This window comes from Ursus maritimus, unplaced genomic scaffold, assembly GCF_017311325.1.
Source record: "Ursus maritimus isolate PB19 unplaced genomic scaffold, ASM1731132v1 scaffold_9, whole genome shotgun sequence".
NCBI classification, from domain to species: Eukaryota; Metazoa; Chordata; class Mammalia; order Carnivora; family Ursidae; genus Ursus; species Ursus maritimus.
This window is the reverse complement of record NW_024427107.1, coordinates 18,390,441-18,409,177: the sequence shown is the minus strand read 5'-3', so window position 1 is coordinate 18,409,177 and position 18,737 is coordinate 18,390,441. Positions and strand designations below refer to the sequence as shown.

Genomic DNA, 18,737 nt, shown 5'->3' with positions numbered 1-18,737 from the left:
ATTTCACTTATAATTTTCCAGAGCTTCACTTTTCCTTCTTAAAATTTTCCTGNNNATCACCTATACTTCCATTCTAATTAAACTCAAGCAGAAGTGAATTGAGGAAAATAAATTCAAGTTAATTAATTTTGGTATGTTTCAGTGGGTCTGATAAGAAAATTCTGTTGGCCAAGTTTGAAGGGCTCTGATTATTTAATCTTCAGTGAATTTTGTGGATTTGAGAGAGAGAGAATTTCTCATCTCCCTAATACTGCATATAACTGAGTGTTAGCTTTAGCTAGAAAGTTATGATTAGAGGTGTGATGATGGACTCTTTTCTATGCCTACAAAGAACAGAGGCAAGGCCATAAAATATGGGATGGTTTAGCTTCTTTTTAACAATTAGCAAAGCAGATTATCAAGAAGGCCTTCTTAATCTCCAAAATGGGATAGAAAATCGTGTGTCCTAAATGCCTGGAGAACATTCCTACCTGGAGAAGATGTTAGGGGGGTAAGAGAGGAGGGATAGACTCAGTGGCTTCTGGAGATATTTAAATTATCAAATTTTTGGTCTTTTATTGTTGGGTTGATTTTTCTCTTTGACATCTTTCCTTTAAATATTGAATGTATTTACAAATGAAGTATTGAACTTGGAGTTTATTCATTTCCTTTCTTTCTCCTCATTCCCAGCTTTTACACATGCACTGTCTAATTTAAGCTTGGGTCTCATTACAAGGGCTCAAAGTGAAAATGCAGGAGATCACCCCAAATTGTGATTGTATCCGGTACCAGAGAGACTGCTCACCAGACATTTCCTAAACCTCTTCTTCTCAAAGGAATCTCTGCTTCGGGATACTGACATGAACTTTCCTATGATCATTACCCCATTATAGAATTTTCAGCAGCAATAAGTGAACAGCCTATCAGGGACTGAACATTTGCAAAGAAGCAAAGCAGTTTTTGAATGGAAGCTCCCATCTCCATTAAAATTGTGTTTTAGATACACCATTGGAAAAAAATAGAATAGCTACTTTAGACCAGGGAGTCCAGTATTTCAGAGAACAAATACTCTTAACCAAGTATTTGGGAAAAAATATTTGTGAAAGAATCCCCCCCAACACACACACACCATTTGTAAGTATATTTACATGGTAGGTCTTACAAAGTTATAAAAAGAAAATCTCATAGTTCTATATGTGAAAAGCACTTGTCATTATCAAAAGTAATAAAATTTCATCAGTGAGGACTGGAAGGGTTACTTAAAAATTCTTCTAAATCGTAGTAGATGGAACAAAAAGATGTTGAGCATAAAAAGGATTGTGGACATTGATGAGAACACATTATATTGTGCCCTTTTCTGTACACACTTCTGTATACGCTTAAAAAATCCTGAATATTTTCATTTAGTCCTTGAGGAAAGGTAGTGATCTGGGGGAGGAAATGGTTTGAATGTTGAAGGAGCTTAGAGGACAAGTAAGAGAAGGGAAGGAAAGGTGTCTGGTTAGGAAGAGGGGAGCAGAGTGAAGGGAAGCAAGGGAGTTAATATCAGAATGTTGACGGTGCTCTAGTGGTTCCACACCAGAGAGAATTACATCCAGCCCCTCTGAGTCACTCTGCACCAGTCATAATCAGTGCTTCCTATAAATTGTCTCCTTTTAACAGCTATGAGGTGGGTACAGTTATTGCTGTTTTACAGCTGAAGAAATTAGGAGACACAGAGGTTAAGTAACTTGCTCTGGATCACAATGTGGCATTGGAGCACATATCCAGATAGCTCCAAACCCTCTAGAAGCCACATAATGCCTGCCTCCTGCCTCTAGTCTGTTTATTCTGATCATTTTCCCAATGGAGAGGAATGAGGCCAAGTTTGCTGGGCAGTGGAGCCTGGGTTCAATGTGTATATATATTATCATGTTCTCATTTTCTTTATTCCTTGAGTCACCAATACCACCCCCAGGTTCAGAGATTTGCAAGACTCACAATTCAGCCAATAATCCTACTCACAGCTATGATTTATTATAACAAGCAGATACAAAGCAAAACCAGCAATGATAAAAAGCACATTGCATGAAGTCCAGGAAAAACCAGGCACAGGCTTCCAAGAAGTGTTTCCCTGTGGAATTACACAGGATGTTCTTAATTCCCCCAACAAGGAGCTGTGATAACATACATGAAATAATGTCTGCCAGGGAATCTCATTATAGACTTAGTGCCCAGGGTTTTTACTGGGGCCTAGTCAGGTAGGCCCCCTCTGCCAAACACATACCAAAACTCCAGATTCTCCAAAGGAAAGCAGGTGTTCAGCATGAACTGTATTGTTTGCACAGTTTAGGTGTGCAGTGAACCACTCTTCTCAGTTAGATTTCAGGAGGGATCCTGCCACCCTAAGTTTCCAGATGCCAGCTAATGGCCACACTTGCAAGCAGGCCTTTCTAAGAACAGCAGTTTCAGTCCTGCTGTGTTAATTTTTCTGCACATTTCTTCATTTCTTTTTACCAAAGAAATAGTTTTATTGGGTTGAAATTTGAAGCACTGAGCTTAAATACATTTCTGTCTAAAAGCATCATGTTAACTGGATGTCATTTTAAATTCAAATGATTTCATCGAGTGATCCACTTGGGCCACTGAAAGCAATTCTGGCCAGGCAGAGAAGGCATCCTGCAGAGAAGAAAGAAGATGACTGTCTGTCATCTTATGCCCTGTGGAGTTGATGGGATAGAACTGGCACTGTTGTTAACAGCTCCTTTGCACACCCCATGCACTGTCTCCAAAGGGAAGGGAGCTTTTAGTTGCTTCCTTTTCCCTGAAGCACAGTGTGGTAGGCAGAATTCTAAGATGGCACCAAAATTTCTGCTCCCTGGTGTATACACCCTGCATAATCTCTCCTCTGAGTCTGGCCAGGGCCTATGAATATGATAGGATGGTCATTTCCTTGATAGATTACATTATGTGACACAAGGGAGATAACCTGGTGTGGGCCTCACCTGATCAGTTGAGCCATTTAAAGGCAGAGCTTTTCAGGGATGCCTGGGTGGCTCAGTCGGTCAAGCATCCAACTCTTGATTTTGGCTCAGGTCGTGATCTCAGGGTCATGAGATCTAACCCTGCATTGGGCTCCACAGTCATCAGAGAGTCTGCTTGGGATTCTCTCGCTCTCTGTTCATTCTCTCTGTGTGAAATAAATGAAGGAAGGAAGGAAGGAAGGAAGGAAGGAAGGAAGGAAGGAAGGAAGGAGGGAAGGAGGGAAGGGAAGGGAAGGGAAAGGAAAGGAAAGGAAAGGAAAGGAAAGGAAAGGAAAGGAAAGGAAAGGAAAAGAGAAAGAAGTATTTCCTCCAGCTGTTGAAAGAGAAAGAAGTCAAAGAAGTGCTCCCCCTGGTCTCAAAGAAGAATCAAACTGCCATGTTGTGAACTGTCCACAGGAGCCATGTGATAAATGCTGCTGGCCTTGAGGAGGTGAGAGCCACCCCCAGCTGATAAGCAGCAAGGATATGGGGATGTCAGTCCTACAACTACAAGGAATTGAATTCTGCCACAACCATCTGAGCTTGGAAGATGACCCTGAGATCCAAATGAGATCACAGCCCAACTGTTATCTTGCTTTTAACCTAGTGAGACCCTGAAGAGAATCCAGGCTACTGTGCCTGGACCTGTGATCTACAGAACTATGAGATGGTAAATGGCTGCTCAGTTGTGGTAATTTTCTCTGCAGCAATAGAAAAGCTACAGAAATATGACAAATAGAAAAGCAATAGGAAAATCATACACATGATGAGGTAACAACCTTACATCCTGACCTTTTGATGGCTCTTAGTTTAATAGCATATATGGATGCTTTAAGTTAATTTTTCTGACTTCATTGGCTATAACTAAGCATCTTTGGAAAAGTGAAAAGTGAGCGGGATACATGCTTAGGCTATAAATTCACAATGTCTTATCCAAAACATGAACAAATGCAAAATGTCTGTGCAATGTTGAGTGAAACCTGAGAAGGTGCGGTCACAGCATAGCTAATTAGACCTAGAACCACTGTTACAAAGCTGGTTACTTTCCTAATTAAATTTTATGGTTTTGCTGGAGAATTAAAACAAGAAAGCTAAACAGAAAACCATGCCTCCAGAGAAATGGATTGAGAAAGCACCAACCAATTAAATTGTTAATTAAGAGCATAGCCATGATTTAAATAAAGTTATGATGGAAGGGAGTTTGCAGGTGAGTAAAATTAGGGTTTGAACACCATGTTCTGCCTACATTTCTTCATTAATTCTTTGTGCTCTGAAGTAATAGAGATGCTTTATGTAAGATCACAAAATTTCTATGTAGAATTTGCAGATTCTGTTAAAAGAAAAATTAATGATGCTTCTGTTTCCAGTTTTCTCATTCAGAGAGCTTTCAGATTAAAAACTGTCCTGTATCCAAAAGTCTGACATTTTTTCAAACTAAAACATAGCCTCAAAAATTAGTTGGATTGTCAGGTACCATTGAGTGGGATGTCAAGAATTGTAAAATTCCATGGGGAAAAAACGGCATCATCCCTTCTCCTTCGCTTGTATGTGAAATTCGCAGCTGCCTTTCCCAGGTGTGACTCTCCTTCCTCAGCACTGTGCTGAAGTTGTTCTCTAATCCTTCTTGGTCCTCTCCCATGTCATACACTTGGATCTACAGGAGCTTTGGAATACTTGCAGTCCCTGCAACTTTAAAAGGTCTAACATCCAACTGGACAGTTAATTGATTGGGGACCTTGTGAGGAAGAAGATGGGTGATGGAACAAATGACTCCAATAGCATGAATTCTCATTTTCATTAGGAACTGATGGTGCCATTATAGGCATATCTCTTAATCATGGCTATGGTAGGCAGAATTCTAAGATGGTCCTCAAGATTCTTGGCCCTAGTATATACGCACCTGCTCCCAGGTATCCCATCAAACACTAATCTAGGTACAGCTGTAAAAGGATTTTGCAGATATAAGTAGGGTTCCAAATCATTTGACATTTTAGCAGGGAGATTGTCCAGGTGGGCCTGACCTTATCATGGAGAAATAAGTGTTTTCTCTAGCTGGCTGCAAAAGAGGAAATCAGAGAAATGCACTCCTGCTGGCCTAGAGGAAATCAAACATCCCTGCTGAGAACTGCCATGTAGCAAGAAATTGCAGGGGGCTCTAGTTGTTGAGAGCTGTTCCCAGTTGACTAGAGGGAAAGCAGGGACAGACCTCAGTCTATAGCCACAAGGAAATAAATTTCACCAGCACTGGGGAGAATGTAAAAAGATCCTGAGTCCTAGATGAGACCACAGCCTGAGCTGACACCTTGATTTCAGCCCTTTGGCACCCTGAACAAAAAATCAAACATTTCACCAGTGAAATGGTGAAATAATAAAACAAAGCTGCTAAATTTGTGGTTATTAAGCAATAAAATTTAATACGATGGCCTTAAACAGCCAGTGACTTGGTGAGCTACCTGAATACAGAGGAGCATTATAAATGATATTGAAAGATAAAAATGAAGAAATCTAAATTTAAGTCTGTCAATATGTTTGGGGTGGGAAATAGCATTTCCATCTTTTTTGTTAAAGGCTTTGTAAAGTAATAAAGCAACATTACTTTTGCTTTCTCTGGCATGATTTTTGAAAGAAAACATTTCCCATAATCCAGGCAGATGTCCATATGTGGTTATGGATTAAATTTCAGGAACATAAATTTCAGATGTGGCATATAGTTTTCTGTGTGTGGCTATTGGTAATTAGTCAACTCAATAACAAAACATTAAGAGAAACAATACAATATGTGGAAAAAACAGGAATACATTAAAAACATTCTTTCAAAAGTAAAAAACCTATGGCATTTTTATGATGGTTACCTTAGTGATTATTTACTCAACTAGGTAGACAACATGACCTTGGGCCAATGCCATAGTATTTTTAAGTTGACTATGTTTCCTTTGTTTGTAAGACTTTCCAGTTTCAGGGTTTAAACAACCCAGTTTGAGACTAGCTTTTAAACTTTAAAGTAGTCACTCTTAATGGATGATACTAACTGCCATAACTAAAGTTCTTGTAACTGGACAGTTTAGGAAGTCAGGTCCAGCACAATCTCCCATGGAAGGTGATCTTAGCCAGGATTGTTCATGCATCTGCCATCACCTGCCATTGCTTCACTCATTTCTAGTGGTTGGCAGGCTGTGAACGGAGATGACAGGACAATTGTACTGTGTGTCTCTCATCATCTAGCTGGTTAGCCTGGGTTTACTGACTCAGGGCTCACAGGGATCCAAGACTAAGAGCAAACTGAGAAAACTGGAACCAAAGCTTGGAACTCCAATTACAACACTTCTGCCACATTCTACCAGCCAAAGGAAGTCACGGGGCCAGCCCAGATTCAAGGGATGGAAAAACAGACTGATTCTTGATGAGATGATTGCAAGTTGTGGAAACATCGGAAAAACCTGTGGTCATTTTTGTAATCCACTCCATCCTCCACCCACATATCCATTCTAGTCTGTTGTGGGATCCAGTGTGGAAGATGGCAGCAACTTACTTCTCTGCTTTCTCGTTGCCACAGTTTTGGCCCTGATCTTCCATTTGCATCACACCAGTTTCCCAAATTGCTTTTCTGTCACCTCACATATGACTCCTATTTATTCTCCATACTGTAGCCAAGGTGATCTTTCTGAAATAAAAAATTAACCGTGTTACATCTTTATTTAAAACCTCTTAAGTGTCCCCATTGTCAGCAGCAGTAATTCCCAGCCCGGATTGCTCATCAAATCACCTAGTACGATTATACTTGGCCCCACTGCCAGACATTGACTAGATTGCTCAGCTCGATTATTAGTATATTTTTAAAACCTCCCTAGGTGATTCCACATGTAGCTAGGGAAATAAAGCACTGACCTAGGGTATAAACTTCAAGCTCTTTGCCATGACCCAGAGGGCCCTTCAAAACCATACCCAGCCTGCCTCTCAAACATTTCTCAGCCTCCATCGCTATTCTTGGCTCAGTGTTTATTACCCTAGCCATGCTAAATTGATTGTAGTTTCTCTCCTAACTGCCTTTTCTTAAGCTATTCCTCTTCTCTGGAATGTTGTTCTTCTCTTAGTCCACTTGGTGAATATCTTTAAAGACTAGGTTAAAGCATCCACTTCTTGAATTCTTTGACCCTCACTAAATTCTACCCTGTTGTATCTTAACATTTATGTCACTTTATGCTTATGGTATCTTTTCTCTCCCATTTCATCCCCACTAAAATGAGTTTCTTACAGATCTGAGACTTAATGGATCTCTGAATTGTGTATGGTGAATAGGCAGCCTTTGATGGAAGAAAAGAGTGACTCCAGCTGGTGCTAAAAAGACGTTTTGCACAGTCAGACCCCCAGGAACATAGCCCAGCTGAGACTTAGACCATTACTCCTTGACCCCCCACCTTGAGTTTCCCTTTTTTTTTTCTTCTTTTTCTGTTCTTTACAGGTCACCCTTTGCAATTATTCTCATGATTTCACCTGGAAAAATAACAAGGTTTGAGCATATGGTTTGTGCTTTATCAAATGTGAATTTCTCACCATTTCCACTTTAAAGGACATTACCGCATGATCAAGGATACAGGAATAGAGGAAGTTCTTTTTTTCAGGGGCAGTGAGGGGGCTTCTTGTTGACTAACAGGTTTCTATCAAGTATACAGACTGTACTTTGGTGCCATTTCTTGGACCCATGAATTTAGACTAACCTTTGCATATTCATCAGCCACAACCACAAAGTCTTTGCTTGATTAAAGGAGTTTCCTGTTTTCTACCATGTTTTTTTCTAGCTACATAAATGTGGAATGATTTCTGCTGCCTTACTGGGTTTTAGAGGTCCTTGTTAGAATGAATCCTGGACCACAACCATTTTTAGGGAAATGTGTTCTCCCCTGATGACTGATAGAAGGGTACAAGCATGTAAATGAGTATCAATGACCTATGGGAATTGACTATCACAATCCGAATGCATTTATTAAATATACATGTGAGGTCTTGTACAGGTCAAATGTGGAAAGCAATTAGCATGGTAATTAATAGGAGGATGACCTCTGGAGATATACTTTTTGGGTTCGTAGTCAAACTTCTCCATGTACTAGTTATAGGAGTGTCAGCAAATGACCTAATTTAATTTTGCTGTGCCTCCAGTCTCTAATCTGTAAAGTGGAGAAATCCAGAAAGAGTTGATCATCCAGTAATTCTCAATCCAGTAAGGGGTATACGATATATAAACAAATAGCTGCAGAATAGAGAACCCCCAAAAGCATACTACTTATCATTCTTCTTTGGATAGGATCAGTTTCTGACTCCTCTTTTTTCCCCTGGTGGCTGGCAGTAATAGGCACTCAACAAATCTTGAATGAATGAACAAATGAAATTAATTCATCCGTCAAGTTGCCTGAAAGTATAAAAACAACTATAACTTGGATTCTAAACAAGAGCATATGTAGGGCTGAATAAATATTCAAAAGATCAAAACAATGAAAATATAAGCAGAAAGAATTACTGTAGAACAATGGGTTTAAGGATTCAAGGAACAGGAAGGGTATGAGTTAGGGGGAAATTATCCATCTCTTCAATTACTAAAGTTTTATGGAGGAAGTAGGATTTCTGTAAAAGCCTGATAAGTTTCTTGAGAAAACCATCTCTGAGATACACAATCTTGTATTAGAGCTTCATGTAACTTTCAGATTTTGCCTTGGGGTATTGACTAATTCAATGAATACAATACTAATTACCAGAAATATTTTAACTTGAAAATCAGAATTCAGGTGTTCTGCTTAGGAGTCATTTTGGTTTTTTTATATAATCAGAAATGTCTGTATCTCTTTAAGCCTCTGATATACTTGATTAACAAATCAATTCCTTTCTTTTAACCTAAAAACAGCTCTTAGGGATGCCTATATGGCAATTCTCTGTGCCCTAAAAAAATTTGGAGCAGCTTTTGCATATTCATCAGCCACAACCACAAAGACTTCGCTTGATTAAAGAAGTTTCCTGTTTTCTACCATTTTGTTTTTCTAGCTGTATAAATGTAAAGTGATTAAAATTCCCATGGTCCCACAAATATATTTCTTAGATCTTTTCCTGATAATTGCATTTGCTTTGAGGCTATGTGATCATGAGTGTTCTATTCTTTCACATTTCAGTCACATTTTGAAAACGGACTATGATCTAAGATTCAGTATCCTGTTTTTGAGAAAAGGAAAGGTACAGAGCATGGAACATAATCTAGTAGGGGAAAAAACATGGACCCAATATAGGGATTGGTGATCTTTAATAGGTGGACAAATTCACTGGATGCCAGCAGGCTAGAGCTGGTCTAGAGGAAACTGCTCACTATTCTTGATTTATAATGTTTTAAACAACTAAGCATGTTTTATCTTAGTATATTTAAATAACTGACAGCAAACCTTAAAAGTTTTTTTCTAATATGGAAATTTGAATAATGGAGATGATGCTATGAGATTGGAGAACTATTGGCAATGAGTACAGAATTTCTATTTTAACAAATCTAAGGTTGACTCTACATATCACAGATCGTATTTATCATATGCATTTTTTTAAAACACTTGGGAAAACACTTTACAGATTATAAAGAAAACACAGCAGTGATTTTAGAATAACAAAATCTCTTAGGGTTGCCTAATTTCTTTCAGGAGTATAAGAGCTCTTACTGGTCAAGAGATCAGTTGATCAAGGTTGGTCAAGATAAATGATATATACTGAATGTTGAGCTTCACAAGACTCAGGATATTGCCTAGAATAATTTATTCCTTGATAAGTTATACAAATAAGGTATGTATCATGCAATCACAAATGGATTTAATCTCAGATGAGGAATAAAAGAGACATGAGCAATAAGTTAATTCTCTCACCAGTAATATTTAGCATCTTTTTCTTCATCAAACCTATGAATAAGGGTCCCTAGAGAATGTCCATTAAGCCAGAAAATGGCATCAATGGATGAGAAGGGAGCACTTACTTGAGAGGGTTATAATCAGAATTCTAGGTAATTTCAATGAAACAGAAGGTTCAGAAACACAGAAATTAAAGTTATCTTAAGGACAAATGCAGAATAGAGCTTGCCAATTTTTAGACTATTAGTCACATAGAAAGGAAACATCAAAGATTATAGGGAAATGTGGCCGTACCATGAATAAACAGTGCGAAATTGCACATCTATAAGCTGGTGTACTTATTAGGATATAAGTACTCTGGGCTTTCAGAGATTCCTGCAGTGACCTTTCTGTGGTAGATTGTTATACAACAAAACTGCATTTTCTCTTCCTGGGCACTATATGTCCAACCTCCCCTTCAATTGAGTATGTCCATACAACTGGGTATATGCATGGGAATATACACAAAAGTGATGTGGCCCTTTCTGAACCAAGACTCTATAGAAAGGAAGTTTTCCCTCCAAACCTTTTCTCCTCTTCTGCCTGAATGACAGTAATAATAGGGCCCAGGAGGATGGAGCCATGACATGGAAAATTTCTGGATCCCTGAATCACCACAGAGAGAAAAAGCTGTCCACCCACGAACATCCACCTTTGTTATGACCAAGGAACAAACTTCTCTTGTATTTGAGTCATGATATTGTACTTGAGCATTATAGGGGAGAAAAAATAATTTTCTCTCTACCCTCTGAGTTCTTAGCTGAGACCCTCTGTAATTAAAAATTTTTTAACAAAAAAATAGAAGTTCATTAACATGTATACTTGATATACTGTCCCCTAAGAGGTCTATATTCACTCTTCCCTTTCTCTATTAAGATGTCATTTAAGTCTGATTTGCAAGCTACCCTGAGGTTACTCACTTTTTCCTGGGAATCTCCCATGAATGGGCCTTTCAGAGAATAGGTGGGAGGTATGATAGTCTGTGACAAGGTTTATCTGTGTGTGGTACCATCTTCTAGTCTCTCCTGTGACACTTTTCTTGTTGATGAAACTCCTGGTGAGGGGATTTATGACACATCCTTTGAGAGGATGTGTTTTTAGACTGATAAGAGGAGTAAAGAATCTCTTCATTTGCTATTTTCAAGTGCCTTTAACTCAAAATAATCAATACACCAAAGCAGTATACTTTGAGGTAGCATGTTCTAAATTCCTTTAGTCATATTTTGGGGTGGAATATTTTGCTACCTTTCAGCATCATCACAACTAATACTGAAGATGGTGTATTAGAATGCTAACTTAAGAAAAAAATATATGGCATTAGCTTAGCAGTTGGGAAGTAGGTGGAAGGAACATAGATATCACAATCTGGAGAGAAAAGGCCAGTATTATGCAATAACACCACTTTTGGTAACATTTAGTAAAACTATCAGCTATACTTGGAAGACAAAGAAAATGCCTATTTATCCTATAGCTCTGAGGAAACTCCTTGCAAATACCTAGAATATTAGCATGTGTTGGTTTTTCCCATTGTTTACATAAAAGTATTATAAGAAAGAGCTAAGTTCAGGCAAGAAGTGACCAGTTTATAAGCAGAAGTAAAAAGAAATTGGGAGTACAAAAGGGCAGGGAAAAAAAACCAAATCACTTCTACATCCTAAACACAAGAAAATAAGACCAAAAAAGGTCCATTAAGATTTATCCGGTTTGCAAGGTGACTTAGATTTAGGGAGTTACTTCTCTACCTTTCCACTCCAGGCTCATCTCTAAATCACCACATGTCAGGAAACCACCCACCAGCAAGGAACAGCTGTCTCAAAAATGAGAAAAAACTATTGAGTTAGAGCCCGGCTACACTCTGGGTCCATTTGCCAAAGCTGGTGTTACTTTAACAGAGCTAGTACCTCTAAGATTGACCCATCTCTGGGACTCCTAACCATAAGCTCTATGGACCCACTGAATATGACAATCTAAAAAAGCTAGCATAGCTTGAGAGCTTACAAACATGTTCAGTCTCTCAGCAGATCTTAATTCAATTCTCTATGTTGGGCATTGTGTGAATCACAGTCTGGGCTGTGGGGATACATCAGTGAATAGAAACTGGACCTTCAGACCAATGAGCTCAGAGATATTCATTAGTCATCCGGGGGGGGGGGGAACTCTACAGATTTATTCCAAATTTATCACTTACATATATTTATATAGCCGAACTTGTTTATCCACTATTCCGCAAATATGTCCCATATGTCTCAGTCTTAAGACTTGTTTATACAGATGTATAAATGTATTCCAAAATGTATATTAAGTGACTGCCATGTGGGAGGCATTGTTCTGGATGCTGAGGGCTACAGCAATAAACAAAAATCAATAATCCCTGTCCTCATGAAACTTATATTCTAATGAAAGGAGATGGGCAAAAAAGAAAGTAAAAAGTACAGCCTATCAAATGGTCAAAGTTGTAGAAGAAAAGTAAAGTAAGGAAGAAGATTGAGGAACATGAAATGTATTTTCAAATAAAACGATCAGGGAAGACATCATTGAAAAGATGGTATTTGAGCAAAGGTTTAAAGGAGGTGAGGGTAAGCTATTAATTCCCTACTTTTGAGAATATTTTATCTGTCAAAAGGGCCAGTCTCAGATGTTATTAACTCATCAGAAGTTTTTACCCACTGCCATGACTAGATATGTTTATTCTCCTTTTTTAGCCCTTGAGGAACTTTGTTATTCTCTTGTACAGTCTGTTCTCAGATTCTAGTTTTCTTACTCAAGCACATGTCCTCATTCACTTGTCTGTTTTAGGGAACCACAAACCAATTTGATAAGGATAACCCATGTTTAATAAATTGCAGCACATTCTCAACTCCACACAACCTCCATCACCACCCAACATTTTTATATCAAAAATTGACATTTTCTCAACATCCTTTTACTCTTTTCAACCAAATGCTTCTCACCCTTCCACATAGAAATTCTACCTTTCATGCCTCATACATAAAGGATACATTTTGTTTGAAGATGTATAGCACAATCTTAATCCAAAAGAAGGAAAGTGTTAACACCCATAGACTTAACTGAGTCAAGGGGGCAGCATGGTGTAGAAACAAAAAGAGAAAGACTTATGAGACAGTTTGGAGGAAAAGGAAAAGCAACACCAAAACAATTATAGAATTTAGGTTCAGTTTTTGATCTGGGGTTAGAAGAGCAGGTTTATAGAATTTTTAATTTCTGTCAGATTCGCTCTCATTTCTGTCCTTAGGGATTCTATATTCTCAGTAACCTTTTCGTTAATAGTTTTTTCAATGCTACTCATCATTTTGACCATCCTTACTCTGAATTCCATTTCTGATACTTTGGTTACATCCATATCCATTATTTCTGTAGCAGAGGCCACAGACTCACTGTCTTTTCTTTGCTGGGGGGGGCTTCTCCTTCTTGTCATTCTGATGAGGAGAGGTTGCGGGGTTGTCCAGAGCCCAAATTATTGACTGGGTCCCAGTCCGTGCCCCTTGTTTTATAGGGATCTTAGAGATGTGGGCTTCTTCTTTAAAAATTTTATTTATTTATTTATGTGGCAGCCAACCAGCGAGAGAGGGAACAGAAGCAGGGGAGTGGGAGAGGAAGAAGCAGGCTCCCAGCGGAGGAGCCTGATGAGGGTCTCCTTTCCGGAACACCGGGATCATGCCCTAAGCCGAAGACAGGCGCTCAATGACTGCGCCACCCAGGCGCCCGGGTTGTGGGCTTCTTGATTTTTCAGCCTGCCTTCTGTGTTCTGGGGGAGGGGCCTGCCGCGAGATAACTTAGTACTTAGTAATTCAAGTATGTACCTTGGTTATTCTCAAAAGGAGGGTGGAAGGACAAATATGATTTGCCTAGGAATCTTTCTCAGGCTACCTCACTGAAAATATACCACAACCCCAGGCTATCTTAAAGAGAAACTTAGTAAACACTAACTACAGATCTGAATGTTCCCATTACCATCAAAGAATCTACAGTTAAGACTTTTTAACAAAAATCCATGGATGTGCTTTAGTGACTCAGTTTCATTTAATATCCATTTAAAATTTAAAGATCCTTTCTTTCTTTTAGTAACATCCTTCATTTCTCTTGGAAAACCATAATCCTAAAATAAGTATAATAAAACAGAACTCTTTCATGATTAAATGTGTTTGTAATTTAATAAGTTAAATTTCTAAATTTTTCTCCTGAAAGAATTTAAGAAGAATTGTTAAAATTAAAACAGTTTGGAAAAAATTCTGCACCCATCTCAACTTGGGAGGTAAAGAGTACATGTGTGTAATTGCAAGCTCAAAATGACCCTCTGTACTTGATTTGTAAATACTTCAAAAATGCAAGGTTTAGAAGGATAATCCATAAAACAAAATTATCCTTGGATCTAAAAGCATTTTATTTGAGGATATAATGTACAGAACCCAGATCAAACATCAAAAATAGGAACTTACCTCTTTCCAGTATGGCCACCCAAAGATCAGTTTTATGTCAACTTTTTCATTTGTAATGAGAACATTGGGTTTTTTTTTTTTTTAAGGAAGATATAGAAAGCACAGGATTATAAAACTCTTATGAAACACTTTCCTATCAAGGGATTCTAAACTCTTTATAAAATGTTAGTTTATTTAATTCTCACAGCTCCCAAGCAGGTAAAGAAATGACAAGTGGTATTTGCAATGGGCTTTATCTAATTTTCTGCTAAGGAATGAGTCACAGTTACTCTAGAAGCTGAAATAGAGCTATAATTTCTTAACACCTGACTGAGGTGCTGACCTGACGTCATTCCACTTCTCTCTGAGTTAAGCTGTTTTGTTCCAATTTCCATCTTCTAAGGTTTGGCGGTAAACTGTCTTCATCCCTACCTTCACATAGAACTCAATGAGATGAGGAAAATGGAAGAAGCCTTTGACTAGATAGCAGCTTTTGTTTCCATTTTAAAAGAAATTAATATTTAGGGTGTTGGGTCTCAGTACATCAGGGTTATTTGGCTAATGAGTAATTCCTTTTTGTCTTGAAAACTGTAGGGCTCAAATGGACTTATAAAAAGTGGGATGTATTTATTTTTGAATATCTAATACAACACTTTGATAATGTTCAAAATTCAAAATGTTTAGAGAATATATAGTAAAAAATCTCCCTTGCATTTCTCTCCTGTAGTCACCATTCCCCCACAGAGGATCCCAGTGTTACCAGATTCTTACAGAGATATTAGATATAAATTCAGGGAGGGAGGAAGGAAAGAAGGAAACATGTAACATATAGATTTCTTCCTTCTTTTTTCATAAATTATGGCAAACTATCCACACAGTTCAACTACTTGCTTTCTCCATTTAAAACATCTTGGCAATTATTCCATAACAAAACACAAACATTTTGTCATTCTTTTATATAGCTGCATAGTCTTCCACTGCATGGATATACTAGAATTTGTTTAGTCAGTCTTCTGATGATATTAAGATTGCTTCCAATTTCATATTATTACACGGTTGAAATGAAGAAGTTGATTGAAAAGTCATTTCACATATATACAAGTAGGATAAGTTCTCAGAATGGAATTCCTGGGTCAAAGAGAATATGTACTTTGATTTACAGATATTTTCCAAATTGCTCACCAGAGAGTCTACCAATTCTCCTACCAGAAATGTATGAAAATTGCCATTTCTCTATATCCTTGCCAACATAGTGTACAATCAAACTATTTAACTCAATGAGACCTAATGAATTTTCTGATTTTTGTTGATATAATCTTACTGGGGTTTTTTAATACATAATTGACCTATAACATTACCTTCCAGATGTGTATGATTAAACATTTGTATACACTGCAAAATGATCACAATAGGTATAGTTAACATCCATTGCCACAGTTTTTTTTTTCATGTAATGAGAACTTTTAAGATCTATCATAACTTTCAAATATACAGTACAGAATCTGAAAAACCTATATAGGAGCTTCTTATACTGTGATTTAGTCACTTTTAGGAAAATGTGGAAATATAAAGTAAAAACTAGAAAATTGTTTTTTAAACATGGTATTTTAAGTATATATCTATAAAACATTTGACAGAATACAACATTCGTTCATGATAAAAGCCCTCAACAAAGTAAGTTTAGAGGGAACATACCTCAACATAATAAAGGACTTATATGAAAAACCCATAGGGAATATCATACTCAATGGTGAAAAACCCCTAAGGTCAGGAACAAGTTAAAGATGTCCACTCTTACCACTGTTATTCAACATAGTACTGGAATTCCTAGCCACAGCAATCAGATAACAAAAAGAAATAAAAGTCATCCAAATTGGTAAAGAAGAAAAACTTTCACTATTTGCAGCCGACATACTATATATAGAAAACCTGAAAGACTCTACCAAAAAAACTACTAGAACTTACCAATGAATTCAATAAAATCACAGGTTACAAAATCAAAGTGCAGAAATGTTGCATTTCTGTACACTAATAATGAAGTGGTAGAAAAAATTAAAACAATCCTATTTACAACTGCATCAAAAATAGTAAGATACCTAGGAATAAACCTAACCAAAGACATGAAAGACCTGTACTCTGAAAACTATAAAACACTGATGAAAGAAACTGAAGATAACACAAAGAAATGGAAAGACATTCTATGCTCATGGATTAGAAGAACAAATATAGTTTAAACATCTATACTACCCAAAGCAATCTACACATTTAATGCAATCCCTATCACAAACAATACCAACAGCATTTTTCACAGAACTGGAAAAAGCCTAAAATTTACATGGAACCACAAAAGACCCCAAATAGCTAAAGCAGTCTTGAAAAACAAAGCTGAGGGTATCACAATTCAGAATTCAAGTTCTATTACAAAGCTGTAGTCATCAAAGCAGTATGGTTCTGGCATAAAAATAGATCAATGGAACAGAATAGAAAACTCAGAATTAAAACCGCAATCATGTGGTCAATTAATCTTTGGCAAAACTGGAAAGAATATCCCATGGGAAAAAGTCTCTTCAACAAATGGTGTTCAGAAAATTGGACAGCTACATTTGAAAGAATGAAACTGGACGGTTTTCTCACACTGTACACAAAAATAAACTCAAGATAGATTAAATGTGAGACCTGCAACCATAAAAATCCTAGAAGACAGAGTAGGCAGTATAATGTCTCGGACATCAGCTGTAGCACCATTTTTCTAGGTATCTCTCCCGAGACCAGGGAAATAAAAGCAAAAATAAGCTATTGGGACTACATCAAAATAACTTCTGCACAGCAAAGGGAACAATAAAGCTAAAAGGTAAACTATGGAATAGAAGATATTTGCAGATGACATAGCTAATTAAGGGTTAGTATACAAAATTTATAAATAACTGATACAACTCAACACACACACAAATCATCCAATTAAAAAATGGGCAGATGATATGAACAGACATTTCTCCGAAGAAGGCATCCAGATGGCCAACAGACACATGAAAAGATGCTTAACATCACTCATTATCAGGGAAATGCAAATCAAAACTACAATGAAGTATCATCTCACACCTGTCAGAATGGTTAAAATGAAAAACACAAGAAACAACAAATGTTGGCAAGGATGTGGAGAAAAAATAACCCAACTTCATTGTTGGTGGGAATGCAAACTTGTGCGGCCACCATAGAAAACAGTATGAAGTGTCCTCAGAAAGTTAACAACAGAACTACCCTACAGTTCAGCAATCACACTACCAGGTATTTATCCAAAAAATACAAAAATACTAACTCAAAGAGATACATGCACCCGTTACATTTACTGGAGCATTATTTACAATAACCAAATTATGGAAGCAGCCCAAGTGTGCATTGATAGGTGAATGGATAAAGAAGATGTGGTGTAGATATACAAAGGAATATTATTCGGCCATTAAAAAAAGAACGAGACCTTGCAATGACATGGATGGAGTTAGAGACTACAATGCTAAACAAAATAAGTCAGAGAAAGACAAATACCATATGATTTCACTCATATGTGAAATTTAAGAAGCAAACCAGCAAAGGAAAAAAATTGAGACAAGCCAAGAAATAGACTCTTAACTATAGAGAAGAAACAGTTGTTTACCAGAGGGGCGGTGGGGGGATGGGTGAAATATGTGATAGGGATTAAGGAGTGTATTTGTTGTGATGAGCACCAGATGGTGTATGGAAGTGTTAAAGCCCCATATTATACACCTGAAACTAATATAACACTGTACATTAATAACTATATTGGAATTAAAATTTCAAAAATAAAAAAAGTAAATATATTTCCATAGCAGGGGTAGGTGTTTCAAAAATACGTGTGGGTTGATGTTTGTAATATTACCAGTTGAACTACAGAGAAATTCTGCTAAGTGAGAAATTCGTTTTTATGAGATGTTTAAATGTGTGTTACATATGCCAGCAAAGCCAGTCTACTACACATTATTTATATAGCATTTGCAAAAGTGTGATTGAGACATCTGATATTCCAAATGAGAACTTGTACTTAACTATAAATTATGACACAGATGTCTTGTGATAGTTCTTTCCATTTACAGAAATTACAGGAAATTCTCAAGATTTTATTACAAACGTGTGTACACATATGCCCCAAGCCTCACTGTTCTCCTCAGAGGTGTTTGAAAGAATTCTAAGGTATTCGACCCTGTTCTGCTATGTAAAAATAATACTGTAATATCAGCAAGAGGTTAGTATTTCTTATATTTTCTCTTGAAAATCTGTTCTTATAAAATGAGGTTCCTTGAGGAAACATTCTTTTTGGTTATATTAAACTGAAAGATTAAACATGTCTAAATTGGTATTACTAGATGTTCATATGGCAAAAACATTCCCTCTCCCTCATA

General features: G+C 37.3%; 1 protein-coding gene across 1 annotated transcript in view; it reads left to right on the top strand.

Annotated features, from left to right (window-relative positions):
• LOC103681273 (carboxypeptidase A6) overlaps nucleotides 1-18,737 on the top strand; it is a 284,439-nt gene that overhangs the window by 155,076 nt on the left and 110,626 nt on the right. The gene's annotated exons all lie outside the window — the stretch shown is intronic.